Here is an 18632-nt window from a genome sequence, read left to right as displayed (position 1 = left end):
CAGGCTTTGGTTTTGTTTTGTTTTCCTAGGTACAATAAAAAGTTGTTCCTTACAGAGCCAGGCTGTGTGCAAGGACAGCCCTCTGAGCTGAGACAGACTTTTGTAACAGGGGTAGAGGAGCCTGTGATTGCACTTTGCTACCAACTAATCTGACAATCTGACCCTTCATGGGTCTGGATGTTTGCTTAAATTTCAAGTTGGCTTAATGTTGAAGGCTTAATGTTACTCCAGAAGAATGCTACCTGACCTGATTTTTAAGAGTGAATTTTTAAATCCCTAAGTCTGAAAAAGAGATCTCAGGCATTTATCCTGGTATCGCTAAAGGTTTTGCTGCATATAATGGATGGTAAATAAAATCTGGCTTTTGGCTGACTTGATTAGCACAGGCTTGTATTTCTGCTAAATAGGAATGCCAGAGTTTCAGCATATACTGAGTGCACCATTGCAAAATTATTTTGGAGATGAAACCTCTAGTGGAACCACATCCATTGCCTGTTTCTTAGGATTTTATTCTATTTTAATCTATTGAAATCAAAAACAATTCCAAATATTAATTTTTTAAATTTTTCTGTAGTCTGCACACTTAATCTAGAATCTTCTAGTTTTTCCTAGAGTAGTCAAAGAAAACCAGTGACTGCCGAATGCTCAGTACAAAAAATGGATTGAGCATGTTTGTGTGGATGGGAATCATGGAAATTCATATACTCTGAGCAGCATTGACAAACACACTCTGTACTTATATATGTCTGTTGGGGTTTTTAACTCTAAGAGACTGTGCTGTTGGACTAGCAAATTTCTCCCATCTATGACAGATAAAATTACAGGTTAATCTCCAGAAACCAGATCAACAGGAATTTATTTAAGTAGTTAAGCATAAATTCTGTCTCCTTAATGAGCCTCAGATCAGCTTCAATTTCTCTCATGGTAATTTCTGGTTATTACAAACAGAATACACTGGATATAGAAGAAAGAATAGGTTTTATATTTAAAACAAAGAGCTGGATGTCTAGATTTTGTGGCTGATTGAACTGTTACCTTAAGGTCATGCCTTGAACAGTTCACTTTGATGGGAGTTTCAAAAGACCTCGAATGAATCAGATACTACCCTAAATCCCATTGGAAAGTTATGGGATTCATTTTGTTAGGCTCCCCTCTTAACTCCAAGGATGTAGCTGTCTTTATTTCAATCAGGAGTAAGAAAGAAAAAAACCAGAGAAGGTCACCTTGAGTACAAGCTGCCAACTTAATCACTGCTGTGTCCCAGTTTGATATCAAATATCTAATTGGTATTTTTTCCCCATGCTAGAAACTTGTAGTTAAGAAAAAGGTTACATAACTTGATTTCACCTAGAAGGAATTTACAAACCCAAGAAATCAGGAACTGAGCTATCCTGCTTACTCGAATGTGCATTAAGACTACCAAAAGTAACACAACACAATTTTTGTGACTCCAATTACTCCCTTCCCAAAGGACACCAGCTCTCTGTCTTTCCAGATGAAACCTCTGTTTTATAATGTCATTTTTTAGTTCCTGTTCTCCAGACAAAGCAGGTTACCCTGACAGTCCCCATTGCAGGGCAGTTCCTGAGAACACTGCAATAAGGAATATGTGTGAATGACGACTGCTCATTGCCTGGGCTCTGCAGGTTGCTGGGCACTTAACACAAATGATTCCATTTCTTTTGTCTTTATGCTTTGTCTCATTTCCGTGCTTTATTCAGTTTTAATCCTGCTTTTCTGTAAGACTTTCTTCCTTCTGGTGTTTTCCTTACAATCATTGAAACCAAATGTAAACTTAGTATCATTTGCATTCTGGTTGAACTTTCAAACCCAGGAATATTTTTGTGTTGCAAACATCTCTTTCCTGATTCATCTGCTACATCCCTGACATATCTGGGCATGTCCTGTTATTGTCTGTTTGCAAAATTTTGGTACTTAAAACAGTTAATGTGTCTTTTGTATCTCAGACACACTAGGATTTTGCAAGCAAGTGTCTGTTGATTGCAAGAGCATATGAGCAAGTATGAGACTAATTTCCTGTTAAGGAGTCGCTACATTAAAAGGATATTTGCATAATCATAGACCAAGATAATGTAGGGAAAACCCCTGAGATCATTCTGCTGCCAGGATTAAGCCAAGCCCAACATGTAATTTATTTGAATGCATGAAAGCTGCTTCTTATCGTTCACTTCTATCTCAAGTCTCCAAGCACTTTAGTTGGCAGCAGCAGGCTCTAACTCCTCCTGGGTAATTCATTATCCTCAACAACTTTTAAAAGGGTTATTTTAAGTTTAACTTAACAGTCCCTGCAACTTAATTAATACAATAAAAAAACTATTCCTTTTATGAATTTCTGTCACGTGTTCAAAATCAAGCTGCACCATCTTCTTGGGTCATCATTTTATTTGATGCCCTCCCCTTCAGGTTATGATAACTTCAGAAATATTGCATGCACCACAGAAACAGGGGTTCAGGACTACACTATGAAAAACAGAGGCAAAACCAATGAGATTCCTAATGCAGGTACTTTTTTAAACTTGTATACAAAGAAGCGTCCACATAGGAGTTCAGCAGAAGGGCCTCAAAAGAAAGTACATTAGCAATGAAAAATCAAGGCACATACCAGTGCTGTTTCTGAACAGATTAATAATTAGGGCTGGAGGTTCCTGATTTACATTTTAAATTCAGGTGCATGCTTGAAATTTTATTTGGAGAATCTCATTATCGAAGTAAAGAATTTGTCATACTTGCCACCTGGTACTTCCTCCAGGTAAACATGCTTAGAGGCTTATGGCTAGAGTGCTGTAGTGATACCTGAAAGATTTGGCTTCTTTTTATTTTTTACTATGCTTGGATAAGTAAGTTATTTGAACCAGAAATCCAATTACCAGGGGGGAAAAAAGAAGCTAAAAAATCCCAATGCTCTCATGATTGCTTGCCATGGTTAAAACAAATGGGGATACAAAGAGATGTGTAGGTGTAGCAAGAGGGCACCTGCTGTTTCTGAAAAGCAGCTGAGGGAGGAGAACCCATTCAGTAGCATCTCAGGGACAGCTCAGGCTATCAAGCCTCCAGCCACAGCACAAGAAGAAAGAGCAAGCATTATGATAACAGATTATTAATTGTAGGAAAGTCAAAAAGAGAGATTATAATTAAGGTCTCAGACACCTAAATAAAAAAGCATCTAGTAGCAGTGGTAGCAACATTAGCAGATAAGCACAGTTAAACAAATAGCATGATGATCACTGCCCACTTCAGTTTAAACACCAATTAAACAGTTCCACTCCACTAGAAAATTGTACCATGATTTATTATAACTATGATTAAAACAGCACAGCTCTAGTAGCCTGAGTACTTCAATATTATTAATAAAAGAGTTGTGTACTAACTTACATTAAGAGGTATTGCCCTGTTTGAAACTTCTAGTCCTCAGTAAGGAAGACTTCTATATATGAAAAAGAAGGTCTAGATATTTTAAGTACTTCATACAGCACTGATTCCTCCTAAATTTTTGAAAAGGTAAAAGCAAAACAATCCAATACTGAAAATTAGGAACTAATTCCATTCAAACCAGAAGAGAACAAAGACTGATGCAGTAGACAATAAGTGTAACCTGAGTGTAACCCTCGGTGTAACTCAAAACTCACATTGCACAAAATAAATTCTCAAAGACAATGAAATGACAATACAGTGCAAGCTGTTCCCATAGGGAGACAACAGACTGAAGACAGCCATCCCAGCTATATTTAATTTCTCTCCATAACTTGATAAAGGTTCCCAAGCTGAAACACTGAGACCAAAATTGTGGCATTATGCCATATAGCATCATTATGCAAGACATGAGCTTTCCCTTATTATCTTTCTGTGCATTTGGAAATCTATACAGAAATTGATGTGAAGAAATTTATCAGAAGGCTTAATCTCTGGGGAGAAAAAAAAATATCCCAAAACTACTCTGCTTATTTCCTTTGTTATTAATGATAGGCCATTCACAGCTTCACTTCCAGAAATCCTTCAAAGCTCTGCAAGGTTCCAATTTGCTTTACCCATCTTTACCAGTCTCTGATTTTTTTTTCCCTCATATCATATCCAGAATTGATCCTAACAACACAGGGGTCAGTTTTACAAGGACTTCTCCATAGAAGAACTGCCCATACATGAAAACTGCTTTAGTATGAAAGAAGGAATACAGACTATTCATATATGGTAAAAAATTCCACCATGAGCGCAACATTTCTGAACAGAGGAATAGGGTGCAGATGAACAGGAAGGGGCATGCTAAAAGCCATAAGTAATTAGTGTAAAAACCCCAGAAAATCTGAGTAATACAAAAGCAGGGATCACTAAAATGCTGTTATCCAGGAGAGGTTAAAGTCAGGATAGTTTCATAAATTGTATTTTTGTACCTTGCCACCTCTGTGCTGAAAATGTACTTTTGGCTGTAACTAATTAATTAGACAGACTAATTCTATCTATAGAGAAAATTATCACTGTTTTCTATGCTTTTTATATTGACTAGAAAGACGAAAACATTAAAAAGTCTAAGATCAGGCTAGAGATAATTTCATTCACCAGGATAAAGAATAATGTAGCAACTGAAGACTTCCTTGCAGAACTCTTGCACGCCCTCCTTGAGGGGCTGAGCACAGACAGCAATTTCAGGAGCAGGAGATACAACATTTCCTCAGAATTTGCAGATGTCCTTGGGAATTAGCTTAACAGGCTCTTGGGATTACCTAAAATATTTAGTGAATTCAGCTTCACGAGCACAAGAGCAGTATAAAATCACAACATCCTTCCCCAAACTACAACTTCAACGCCTGAGTTCTCAGAGGAACTCCAAGTTCCTGCTGTGGTTTAATCCCAGACTAAGCCCCACGCAGCCACTTGCTTAATGATCCCTGCTGAGCTGGGTAAGAGAATCAGGAGGGGAAAAAACACAATTCAAGCATTCAGATAAAGGCAGTCCAATAGGTAAAGCAAAAGCCACATGCACAAGCAAAGCAAACCCAGGAATTAATTCACCACTTTGCATGGGCAGTGTAGAGCTATCCCTTGGAAAGCAGGAATCCATCACCCAGGATGATGACTTAAGAAAAATGCCATCACTCTGAACATATCCCCCTTCTTTCTTTCCCCAGGTTTATATGCTGAAACCAGCCAAAACCAGCACAAAGACAAAGATTTCCAAGTTAGGTACAAATCAATTCCTGTTCAGAGAAGTAGTATCAGATGTTTGACTCTTCTGTGATGTACCTAAGCTCTGTAACTGTTTTGTTCTTCTTTGTGCATCTTTCAAGCATTTTATGGCTTGAAACTGCTGTCCAAAAAAAGGAGGTATGATACTGATACCTGTAATGAACTGCCTTGTAAAAATTTTGTACTCAACGATAGAAGAAAATTTCCATTTTTAAAATGCAAGCTGTATGTGAAGTAAAATAAGGGACCAGTAGCAGACAATGGGAGCAACAGTAGGTCTTTAATCTTGAGCCATATCTGGGTGTTAGACTGAACAGAGCGGAATAGCAGCCTCCTCCTATTTGAGAAATCCCAACCTAGAATCCATTCCTAAAGGTGGATGACTAAGCACTGTCTTTGAATAAAATGCAACCAGGGATTTTTTTTTCCTGGGGAGAAGGAAGTACCAGTTCCATCAAGTTGTATCCAAGGCAGTTATTTAGAATTATGAAAACCTGGTACCCTTTTGTAATAAGAAGGTACAACTAAATTTCTCCCATCTCAGGACAAGAGCTAAAACTTTGGTTATCCTAAATTTGGTGGGAATACTCTCATTCCTTTTGGCTGAAATTGTGAAATTATTCATTGGCTCAGAAAGAGATAGCAGTGGGTACCTATGAAACCTCAAGTAACCAATAGGTCATTTACATGGGACAGGGGAGTCTTGAATTTTATTCAGGGTTTAGTTTATAGGTAGATGCTTGCATCTCTGTCCTACTTGTTGTTTGTTTGTTTGTTTGTTTTAGCTTGAGCTAGGGTAAGATGAGTAAGCAGAAGGAAGCTAAAGTACTGTCATTCAGCAAAGCTTTTGTCATGGGAGATGCAGAAATGAAGACCCTCCAGCAGCAGAAGGAATCACAGTGTACTCCATACTGGAGATTTTTGAATGAGTGTCATTTATATAAAATGGAATTTTAAAAGTTTCTTTTCTGTGTCAGTTACAAAAAACATTTCATTCACAGCCTGACACAGATGTGCTCACATCGTCCAAAGACATCAAGATTTTGGCTCCTGAAAGGGTTTAAGTTTGATGTATGTGCTTGCTTGTTCAAGGCTTTTGATTATTGCACACAATTCCAGAAGAAATTTAGATGACAAGGAAAAGAATCTATGGATTTGATATCTCTAATACAAATACTTAAGAAGCTTGAGAAAAGTCCTTGATCTTGAAATGGAAGTTTGAATAAGCACTTTGGAATAAATCTAAAGAAATGAGCAATTACAGATTCCAGGCCACCCTTTTAACAAAAACCTCTTTTGCTTTCCATGTTTCTTATAATCTTCCTTTGGTCCAATCATTCATCTCAGCAAATTTTTCATTTTTCAAATTAGTAACCTTTAATAAACACACCCCTGTAATTTGCATTGATAATCCTTTTCCCTAGAAGAGTGGGTGTTGCTGCAGGAACATGTCCAGAAGTTGCTCTGCAACCAGTTACTACTCAAAAAAAAAACACTGTGCCAGTAGCTATTATGACTCAATAACAGATTGAAATCTCTTGTTATGTGTTAATATGGGATAACAACTCCCTTAGAATTTCCATTAATAATGAAGCATCTTAACAAAATACAGACAGAAAAACAGCTGCTGTGAGCTTCTACTAGAAATTATTCCTGCAAGATCTCTGTATTACATTAGCACTCAAGACACTGAATCCCAATCTTCCAGACACCCAGAAAAAAAAGATACCAGGCCCAATTCAACTGCTGACGTGTAAAAATGAGTAAATGCACTTTCAAGGTAATGCAGTAACACAGATACATAGTGCCTTTGTGAATGCAGTAATGTTACAGTGTTAAATCCTGCAGTGTTCTGACTAGAAAGGGGTTAAGTTCACCTGAAATAAAAGCAGAAGCCTCTGTGTGGCATGAAAGGAAGGGAGTTTTTAATACTTGTGTAACAGCATCATTGTAACCAGTGAAGTCTTCTATTCTAAAAGAAGTGGTTTAATATAATTCTTTTTCATGGAATACAAGCATACATTGAGGCTTTGAATAAACAACCTCTTATTCATATCCTACTTTTTTTTAATGGTAGGCGGAACATGGCTCTTTCTGTTAACATGCAACCATAAATGCTAAAATCCACTGAGAAAACCTATTCTTTCAAAACTTCCTTTGAGAGAATTGAAAAAAAAAAAAAAGGTTCTTTCCTTAATTGTTTTTGTCCTGAACCAGGATGTTTTTAGAGAGCCTAAAGATCAAATTTTCTCTCTTATCAGCCAAGTGTTTATGTCCACTTTAGAAACTTCAAATCTAATTATTAGATTTATTGGATATGTCATTTCCACTCCAATTAAATGAAGCTGATTCTATCTACCTCTCAGAATTAGAAGTTGGGGTTTGGAGAGTTAATGTCACCCAGAGTAAAAGGACGACAGTCCTTTTGCTTTGTAAATGAGATAGAGCATTAATTTCACCATGTAACTCAAAAAACCTGTCTTCAACCAAATCATTTGCCACACAAGAGGACAACAAAACCAAAAAAGACTGTTTGATCTTCATTTATACATGTCAATCAAGTACCTCTTCTCTTCCTCCTTTTCCCCCAGTTGTGCACCTTTCCCCATTGCCCTACAGCAGTACAAGGATAAAATTAAACAAGGATACTCGCTCTATTTTTTTCCATTTGTGTTTTAATAAGTTATGATAAAAGTTGTCAGTTTGTTTAGAGAGGTCATGGGAGTAACATTTTCTTGCTGTGTTAGCTTGGGATTTTTTGTGCAAGCATTCTTCCAAAATGTAATTTTAAAATGTTTAAATATCAGTCAGTTACATGATTATTGGAAAATAGCAAACACTGAACGTGCTATCTTAAGTTAAACATGCAAATTATTGCCACTGCTGATAGAGCCACAGAATAGTTACCACCAAATAATTAATTTTAGTGGAGTTTTTTTTCCCACAGCAACTATGCAATTAACTTGTGTGTCTAGTGTTATTTCAAGATGGGTGTACTGTTCAACTTGCTTGAGTTATGCAATACAGGTGTTCTGTATTTGATGAAACATCCTGTAACCTGAGATCCTTGCTACTGAATGGGTGGAAATGTATCCACTCAGCAAAGTGGCCGGGGTGAGTACTGTTCGCTCTGGAAAATTACAACAGAGGAAACAAAGTGTACATAGAGGGTGTGGTTTAAAAAAAAAAAAAAAAAAAAGACTGATAGCCTTGTATCAGTGGGACTCATGAACAACCTGGGTTTTCTGGATTTTCCTAAGGCTTTTGATACTGTCCCTCACAGAGTCCTTCCGGACAAGTTGTCCAGCTGTGGGGTGAGTAAGTGCACAGTGTGCTGGGACAAGATGTGTCTGAAAGCCACAGGGTTGTAGTGAAGGGGGCTTCACCTGCCTGGCAGCAATCCAGCAGCAGCATTGCTCAGGGCTCAGCTCTGGGCTCAGTCTCGCTCCATGTTTGTATCAATGGCTCGATGCAGGAGCTGAATGCATCATCAGCAGGTTTGCTGACACCACCAAACTGGGGGATGCTGTGGACTGGCTCGAAGGACAAGAGGCCTTGCAGAGACATCTGGATAGATTGGAGCATTAAGCTGCTGTTAATGGGATGAGATTTATCAAGTACAAATGCTGGATTCTGCACCTGGGATGGAGGAACGCTGAGCACAAGTACAAATTGGGAGAGGAGTGGCAGCAGGGATCTGGGGGTGCTGGTTGGCAGCAGCTCAGCAGAAGTCAGCAGGGCGCCCTGACAGCCCAGAGGTCAAATTCTATCCTGGGGTGCATCAAAAAGCGTCTCCAGATGGTCAAAAGAGGTGATAATCCACTGTATTCAGCTTTGGTGCAACCTCACTTTGCTCACTGTGGGCAGTTCTGGGCCCCAAATCTAAGAAGGATGTGAAGGGATGTGAATGTATCCAGAGAAGGGCAAAACAGCTGATGAAGAGGCTGGAAGGAATGTCCTATAGCAAGGAAGCTAAGTCTTTGGCTTTGTCCAGTGAGGAGAAAAGGAAGTTGAGCTGTGGCCTCCTTGGTCTTCACAGCTTCCTAAGAAGGGGAAGAGAGAGGCAGGTGCTGATCTGTTCTCTTTGGTACTGAGTGGCAGGACAGCTGGGGCAGGTTCAAAGCTGTGTCAGGGGAGATAAACCCTTACTTGACATTGCAAAGCATTTCTTTACTGAGAGGGTGGTCAAATACCTTGCTCAACAGGCTTTCTAAAGAGTTGGTCAGTGCCCCAAACCTGTCAGTATTTCAGAGGCATTTGGGACTTTCCATGATAATATAGGCACACTCCCTAATAACAGGTTTTAACTTCTGGTCAGCCTTGAAAGTAGCCAAGCAGCTGGACTAGGGATGATCACTGTAGGTCCCTTCCAACTGAAATATAATATTTTATTCTATGCTATCTTATTCTATCCTGTCCTCCTCTCAACCACAAAAAGCATCTGGTTTCCTTCATGGGTTAGGTCAAGACACTGAATGGCCGGAGCCATGTTTTCCTTATCTGGGAAAAGAGGATAAAATTCCTTTCTGCTATGCTCTGTAGATTGTGACCAGTATAATATGCCCTCATGGTAGAAGGTCAGTTGTGGTGAACTGAGGCTGTTTAAGTACAGTTAATAAATAAATACAATACTGGGGGAAAGGGAGAGGAATATAGAAGAGAGAAAAAGGAAAAAAATAAAAAGAAAGAAGAGGAAAGGAAGCCTATTGAAAAAGTCAAATAGAACAAAGCCTTTAGATGCCAAGGGGACATTAAGAAACACACACATGAAGAAAGCACTAGGAAACATATAGGGTGAAGAACCTAGAACAAGAGTATCTAAAGGGCAGAAAAATAGTAGAGCTTAGAAAAACATTTACTTTATAAAAGTATTTGATAACAGAAAAAACAGTGATGAAACAATGAGCACTCTGTGGCACACCATTCGTTTTCCCTACGCTGGAAAAACAAGTTTCCTTCCCCTGTAATTGGTTGCATTCCTCTGTGACATAGCCACAGATCTTGGACCCCTCTAAGATGAGAGCTCCACAGAGCAGAGACTCCCAGAGAGCTGAGAAGGTGAACCCAAAGTACTTCCAGAGAAAGGCTACTACAAGAAGCTGCCCTGAGGGCCAGTAACTTTAGCTCTAATTAAAGCGTCTGTTAGCAGCTTTGTGGTTCCAGTCTCCCACAGGATGTCCAGAGATGACTTTCACAGCTTATTTCTGTGTGTGTAGCGCAGCTAAGACACCACTCCTGATCCCCTGCAGCAAAGGCAATTACTTTTCTTCCTTTTCCCTCTCCGTGGAAACTTCTAAAGTTGAATGGAGTGTAGGCTTTTGTTGGTGTTCTCTAGCTCACCTGTACCAGCCCAGACACTGCTAACAAACATCAGCCAGCCATGACTGAGGTGGTTGGGTTTGACTTTCCCTCTTAACCTTTGTGTTGATGTTGACTCAGCTCCTTCACCCTTCTCGTGCACGGCAAGCTTCATGCCCTGCTGAAAACAAGCCCGGGGAGATGCCACCAGCCTGCCACCTTTCCCAAGGCAGGGAATGGCCAAGGGCTTTGAGCTCAAAATACTGCTGTGAGCTGTAGGAAGAGCCCTCAAAGATGGGAGAAAAGGCAGGGGTTTTGAGGAGCAATGTGCTGGAAGAAATATTTCATGCCTGGCTGAGAATTATTTACAAGTTTGGCATTGAATTATCTCAATCTCAACAGGATCCTATTGATTTTGATAGAAATCTAATGGTTATCCAGGGAAGTCAGGTTCAGGAGTTTTCAGAGGGTTTGTCTTTTAGTTTTTATTTTGGGGGGATGGGGGAGGAAGGGAGGTGAAACTTGTTATTTGGAGGGTGGGAGAGCTAGGGAGGGGGAAAGAGGATGACTAAATAAAAAGAAGAATCCTGCTTTGCAGAATAAAACCCCAGACTATTTGCTAGTATTCCCCCTTTCTCATGATGCTGCATTATTTTCAGAAAATTACATTAATGTTTTCCAACCTGACTTCTGCTTCTGTTTGCTTACATTTCATTCCACATGTCCTATACTTCTGTTAATTCACAAAAATTTCTTGGTGCAACAACTACACATGTGGGACACATACAAAAGCTACACACACGTTTTGGGCCAAAAAAAATGATCCAGTGAGACAGTGTCTGTGACAGGTTTCTTAAGGCAGAAGCCAGCTTCAGTCCACTGAGTATAAAGGTTCAGCAAAAATTCCTTTGTTTTATCCCAGGGGATGGCTAATCAATGGCCTGGGAGCAAAGTCTGGGCCCGGACTTTTTACCAGGTCCTACAAGACTGTGGCATGGAGTCATCAGACCAGCTAATTCAGAAATACTGATACATGTGGTGGGCAAGGATAAAGACTGGGTGTTGAAGGGTTCACCCAGTTTCTGCTGCACTGCGCAAACACATCAATATGTTGCTCCCTTCTAACAGTCTAAGAAGAAAAGTGACACCCAAGCATTAGGAAAGTGACTGTCCTCAATTTGTGCAAACAATTACTAGAAGCAGTCCCATAAACTGGGATACTCATGTACAGCCTGCATGTATTTTTCATACAGGGCAAATATATAAAGGAATTATTCCTTACTTGACCTAGGGAAACACCACTCCCACTCTGCACACAATTACATCTTTTATGTTCTGCATGAAAGAATATACTGCAAATGAATCTTAGTACAAAGTTTAAATAAAGAATTGCCAAGTAATAATTAACTCAGTCTGTCATTTATTATGATTAGGCACTAAGGTAAGGTCAGTTTCCTTTAATGCTTTTCAAAGAATGTACTCATTTTAGAACAGGTATGACCAGTTACACAGACTTCTCAAAAGACAAAGTGTTCTCCTCTTGGCTTAGTGATGCCCTGGGTATTCATTTTCATTGCCAGTTTTGACTTAATTATCAATATCACAGCCATGTTGGCATGCAAAAAGCCCAGTCACACAGAAGTGACCCAGCACTTTCACCAGCTACCTCTCCTGTAAGGTTTACCTTCTGGGATGAAACACTTTTCACAGCAGGACAAGATATGCTATTATGGTCCCAGTGTGAGCAATTCCAAGTTACACTTTATTTCTAAGCTCTGTTACTGTGGGAGGCTCTTTGGGCGCAAGTGGTCAACCAGAAAACCAATAAAACAGACCTAAGTATGTACAGAATACTTTGCTGTGTACTACAAAATATCTTACAATGGAAATACTTTTTTTTTCTCACATCCTAGTCTGGATGGTGTTTTGAGGGCAGGCTGTACCGACTCACACAGGCACAGTTCCACATATCTATTAACATTCCTCCTTGTCAGTGGGCAGGATTTGTCTGGTGCTGAGGTTCTGTTGTGGCACCCCAGTGCACTGCACATCACCTACTAATGAGGTCTTATTTTGAGACTTTTGGGTTAATGGTAATATCCCAAAGTTACTATTTACTGTTTATATTATAGTTGCACCTAGAAACCCCAAATGAAAGGATTCCATTTAATTAGGTATTTTGCAAACAATAATAAGAAAGAGTTCCTGCATCACAGATCTAACAGGGTTCTTATCAGGCAGGATAAAAGCAATGGATGAAAGAGATGAACAAGGTGGGAGTGGATTGGAAAGTCTGCTTTACAGTTGTAAAGCAAACAGACTTCCCTGCAGCTCGCTACTTGTCTAACTGATGGGAGTGGTTCATGAGCATCATAGCAGAAAAACATTTTGAGGAGGGATTTAGAGGAGGATAAGGAATAAGATTTTATGATTTTGGCGAGGACTGGTTTCTGCTGCTAGGGACTGCAGCAGGGAAAAGATTTAATACTTTGTCTATCGCTGAAAAAAGCACAACTGCTTAAGAAGTTGCACTAGGTGATCATCCCTCACTTTAAAATTAATTAACTGCTACAACATATGGTGAAAGATGATTTTTCTAATTGACTCAAGCCCATTTGACAGCTATAAACTGAAAACAGTTTTAATTTTCATCTCCTGTGAGCATATATAATTATATCCTCTCTTTGTTGTTTATCCTGAGGTTGATCATGCTCCAGTAGGGCTCAAGTCCAGAGAGCATAACTGTATGTTGAAATGCAAATTGCACAATAACCATTGTCATAGAGACTTAAATGGAAAATTATGGGATTTGTTATAATCTCATATGGTTTTAGAGAATATTAAAAAAAAGAAGAAAATGAAAAACAACCCACCAAAAAAACCATTTTGTGAAATAGAAAATATGACCTCATTTCACAAAAAATCTCAAGCTTTTTCCACAGTGGGTTGAACAAGATTGTTTCTTTTCCATTTATTTCTATGTTTTCAGTGGAGACAACCAATGCTATCTGACTTATGTTGCATTAAAATATGTATCTAAATTTGAATCAAGTTAAACCCTTAAGAATATAATAATTTAAGATGTCCTCAAACTGACAAAGTGTGTGCTATTGGCAGCTGCAAACCCTTCCTTACCTTCTGTGCCCCTCTGACACTGATCCAGGGTCCCTGGGTGCTGCTCCAGGCCTGGCTGTGCTTCCATCAGCCCCTCAGCCCCGGCAGGAGCCTCTCTCTGCTGCCAGTGAGGGGCTTTCACTCAGCCAGTGGCCCTTCACCACCTACTTAAACCCAGACCAGATCTGGCGCTTTGGTTCCCTGTACTGGTGTAATTCAGTAAATAACCAAGCATGATGCTGGTCAAGCTTTCAAGCAGGTGAGTCAAAAAAATTGCATGCAAATCTCTTCTGCCTTGCTCTTTAATTACATCTAATCTGTTTGTTTTGATTTTCCCCCCTGTATTCCCTGCTGCTTAGCTTCTGTCATCAATCTGCAAGGCATTTTTCAATTGATTAATGACTTACCCATACAATATGTACCCATCTAGTCATTTTCTGCCCCCATGGGCTCATGCCCTTAGCTTGGTCACTTTTTAGCTTTCATGTGCTTATGAGACAAATCAGACCCTTTGGTGGACTGAAATAACCTGCTAAATGTTCTATAAATCACCCATCTCTACCCAGTCAATCTCTCAAGCACCCCATTACTTTTCCTGCACAGTTCCAATAATAAATTCTCCTATTTTTTTCTAGGCCTCAATCTCATTGTTTTCACTGACACCTATAAAGTTTTATTTCAGGAAACAGGAAAATTAACCACAATCTGTATTTATTTACATCCACATAAAATAAATCCTTGCTAGAATTGTTAAAGAACCTGGCACATATTTAGAAACATAATTACAATATCATAGAATCAGTCAAAACACCAGCTGCTCTTTCTCTCTGGTATCTCTTCCATCAGCTACATATCATTCATTATTTAGTGAGAAGATTCAGTACAGATTAAAACTCATCCTAAACCATATCTATTATGCAATCACATCTTTACCTTGCTCCTGTAGTTAAGCATCTCTTGGATAATCTTTGAAAAGAGGCTACGGGGAATAAGCAAACAACTTCTAAAAACAAAGCATTAATGTTGTTTTCTATCATGTAGCTTGGATCACTGCACCCATAGCACAATTCTGCCACTTCTATTAGTCAGAAATTACTTTAATGTAATTTTGAGAAATGCATTGAAGAAGCCTATCCTTCTCACCAGACTGAAAAGCAGAGAATTAATCATCCACATAAGATCTGAAATAATTCCTACTATGTGCTATTATCTGATTGATAGCAAAAAGTATTTTCAAAGGTCAATAGAGAGGTGGAATGCAGAATTAAATACTGATTAGTCAGGATAACACTGGTAGTTGAAACAAGAGCAAGTTAACCACCTAGTCCAGAAATTACCACTCTTGTAAATTTAACATCTGTGAGTACAGCAAGACAGGCATGTTCAAAAAAAAAATGGCCCATTTCAATATACCTGGATGAAAAAGAATTCAGCAGAGTTCTTCCAGACAGTCTGGCAGGAATCAGCCTCTGCTCATGGGAGTATATTACAGCAGGTACCTTACAGTTTCACCTAGGACACTTCCAGGCCAACCAAGATATCCCTGCTGATCCAATCTGAATTTGCACCAGATTACATTTTGTGCAATATATGTTCAGAAATGCAGGGAAGCCTCAAAATTTTAATTGTCAGTTAAATACACAGGAATGTGTATTCTGTACATTCACTTGAGATGCTCTTCAGTGGGTGGGAGGCTGGAAAAGAATGCCCAGGTGAACATTTATGCTGTCAGGATGGAAAATAGGCATGATGCGTTGTGTCAAAATGTGTACCAGAAAAACATGAATGCAATGTAATGAATGTTATCCAGAAAACTTGATAAATGCCTGCTACACTTAATTAGATTAATACAGCCATTGTAAGTGATACTTAAAATCAGCTTTTTGTGAAATATTGGATACATCTCACTACACATGCTCTTATTGTTTCTTTTATCAGAAAAAACTTATTCTGTGGTGGGATTAGATATGGTACTTACCTGTGAAATACTTCCCAAACTGTCTAACCATTCTCTGCATAAGTACAAAATGTTGCTCTGTTTTCTTACCCCTTGCTGGTGGAAAAGGCTATGCAAACATTTCTCAGTAGCATCAATAAAACCTTGAAAGCTCTAAAGACTAAAGCAACTAAAGACTGGAGTGCAAGAAAGTCTCTCCAGGCCTGCAGTTGGACTGTACCCTCTGGGTCATCTCAAGAGACTGAGAGATTCCATTGATTGCTTGGCTGGCTGTTTTATTTTCCCTCTATAGTTCAGTCACATCTCTACAAAATCCAGAATTCCCCTCCCCCCTTATTTTTTTAAAGTCAGCTAAAAACTAATAAATATCTGTCAGCAAGCAGTTCATCAAATAGCAATGAGAAACTTTGGTATATCAAAGGGCAAGAGATCATAGAACAGGCATTTGTCTAAAATGTAGCCAGATTTTCCAAAGAGCTCAAGGATAATTTTTTCAAGTGCTCAGGATCCACCTCCATAGGCAAATTTTCAGAAGTGCTCAAAGCCATGTGAGCCACAAGTCTTTAAGAACAGGCTGAGTTGATTTCATTCTTAAGACAAAGCCAAGTTTTTGAAAATCCTGTCCCCTTTGAAATACTTTTGCTAAAGGCTATTCCAGTATCCCAAAGTTATTATTTTGGATTCTATGCGTATCTGTACATCTCCACAAAAGAATCTTATTGTCAACCTGATATTTTGTTAAATGAAAAATAAACACATTTCCTTTAGAACATAACTCTTTCATTTTGTTATTTTTGAAACAGTTTCCTAGGCAGCCTTTGTATGAAATACATCATCCTTGAGTTTTGGAAACCTTTTATCATAAAGACATATAATTTTTCCCTTGCAATAATTTATAAAGCAGGCATTCTATTTTGTTTCCTTTACAGATATACCTATTCCTAACCTAATGCCTATTTTTCCCACTACAAATACTGTGGCTTTTATATTTTAGTCAAATTATTCTGTTGGTGTATGGGGCACTATATTTTACAAAACCCTTAACTCAGAATAAAATATGGAGAAGAGCCTCTGAAAACAATGTGACTGTTGTAGTTATCAATAAGAAAATTCAAGAAACTGGAAGAAAAACAGATTAGAACTTGAAAAAGGGTCAGGTGGAGGATGCTACACTTACACAGATACGTTCAATTCAACAAAAAAGAGAATGGGCAATTCAAAACTGACTGTTCAAAAATAATTTTGAGTACATGGAGGCAGGGAATCTACCAAAGCCTAGGCTGCACTCAAGCAAAGATTATGCAGCCACAACCAAAAAATGAGAGACTGACATCACCCTCGGATGTGTGAAGCAGAGCACAGCCCGACAGACACATGAAATATCTGTTCTCAGTGTTTGTAAGACTTCAACTGAAATACTGAGCCTATGGAACTGATAACCCCACTTCAATAAATATGGCATCTGGAAGTGACAGAGGAGAGCAAGAAGAGGCAGGGATCTCCAAAAGACTGCAAGAAGAAGAGATTGTTGACTAAAAAAAAAGTTCAAATAAATGTGCACTACACTTGCAGTTGCAAAAAGGACAGGTATTATCCCTTTATCAGTGACACATCCATCTGGGAGGAGCACAATTCCCAGGTGATAATCAAGTCTGCCAGAATTCTGAGATACAGCAATATATTTCAGGGAAGGGAACCATAAGTGACTTAATTATCCAGTGGCCATGGAGATTAAAAAGAGGAGGTGAGATGGAGCAGGAAAAGGCTCAGTTCCTGTTCAGCAGTAGGAATGCAGAGAAAGCAGAGGAGCATTGACAGGGATGGCAGTTTGGTGACAGAGTCTCTGTTGTACACCAGACTCTGAAAGTAAATCCCTTTAGGAGATGTCACCAAGGGCATCTGGTGTTGATATGATGACAGGAGAGAAGAATATTCCCTGTGGAAAGTTCCACTCTCCATACAAATAATGCAGAAACACTGCACAGTGTGACAACCATAGTCATGTAATGTGAAGTATTTTGTTAGAAACTTAGCAACATTTTATGAAATGACTCTCATAATTATAAGACTAAATTCAAAGTGTTTTAACACAAGCATTAAATATGCTTTGTTAAGATGTTAATGCAAAGACTTTTTTTTTTTCCAGGTTTAACATTTAAAAAAATTGTGAGTGGACTGGAAAGAAAGAGGGAAGGTAACTTGAAAACATCCTGCTGACCCAAACCTGGAGAAGTCTCTTCTACATTTTAAAGCTCACGAGACCATTTTTCACTGCGGTTTCTGCTAAAACATAAAATGAATTCTTGGAGACTACCAAGGACAAGATTAGTTTCTGGCTGTGTGCAAACGAAAAAGTATCTCAATGACAAAATGGAGTGTCCAAACAGATCACTGAGAAAGGCTGAGGAATGTGTGGTTTTGAGGGCTTTTGAGACCCATCTGGGCAAACCTTCTACAACATGGTCTGCTTTCATGGTTTGCCATTCTCTGTGATGGAGGTCCGAGCAGAGACCTCCTGGGATCCCTCCCTACCTTTATGACTGTGTGCTGATCCTATGGATTCCTTTACCTTGAGGTTACCAACCATGGAGGTGACTTTTCTTCTAACTGGAAAAGAAATCTGTTTGCAAGGGAATGCTTGATGGGTCAGTGGGTACCATGACGGCCCTGTGTGGGGTGAGCATTGCAGGAATGGCCATCTCTGCACACAGCTGTGTCCAGGCACTGACCCTCATGGGGACACAGGCCTGTGTGGGGTGAGCATTGCAGGAATGGCCACCTCTGCACACAGCTGTGTCCAGGCCCTGACCCTCATGGGGACACAGGCCCGTGTGGAGTGAGCATTTCAGGAATGGCCACCTCTGCACACAGCTGTGTCCAGCTCCTGACCCCGGTGGGGACACAGGCCTGTGTGGGGTGAGCATTTCAGGAATGGCCATCTCTGCACACAGCTGTGTCCAGGCACTGACCCTCATGGGGACACAGGCCCGTGTGGAGTGAGCATTTCAGGAATGGCCACCTCTGCACACAGCTGTGTCCAGCTCCTGACCCTCGTGGGGGCACA

The 18632-nt window shown here is 39.5% G+C and overlaps 1 protein-coding gene across 2 annotated transcripts in view; it reads left to right on the top strand.

Annotated features, from left to right (window-relative positions):
- The window catches only part of APIP (APAF1 interacting protein), a 33666-nt gene extending 15297 nt beyond the window's left edge, over positions 1 to 18369 (top strand). The window contains exon 8 of one of the 2 annotated variants that reach the window (XM_063158773.1): positions 17715 to 18369. The gene's annotated coding sequence lies outside the window, so the exon portion shown is untranslated. Of the gene's footprint in view, positions 1 to 5141; positions 6163 to 17714 lie in introns of those variants that run through there. The other variant, XM_063158772.1, reaches the window with a different exon arrangement.
- Positions 18370 to 18632: the final 263 nt, after the last annotated feature.

This window comes from Melospiza melodia, chromosome 6 (assembly GCF_035770615.1).
Source record: "Melospiza melodia melodia isolate bMelMel2 chromosome 6, bMelMel2.pri, whole genome shotgun sequence".
Classification (NCBI taxonomy): domain Eukaryota; kingdom Metazoa; phylum Chordata; class Aves; order Passeriformes; family Passerellidae; genus Melospiza; species Melospiza melodia.
This window is presented reverse-complemented; position numbering and strand designations above follow the sequence as displayed.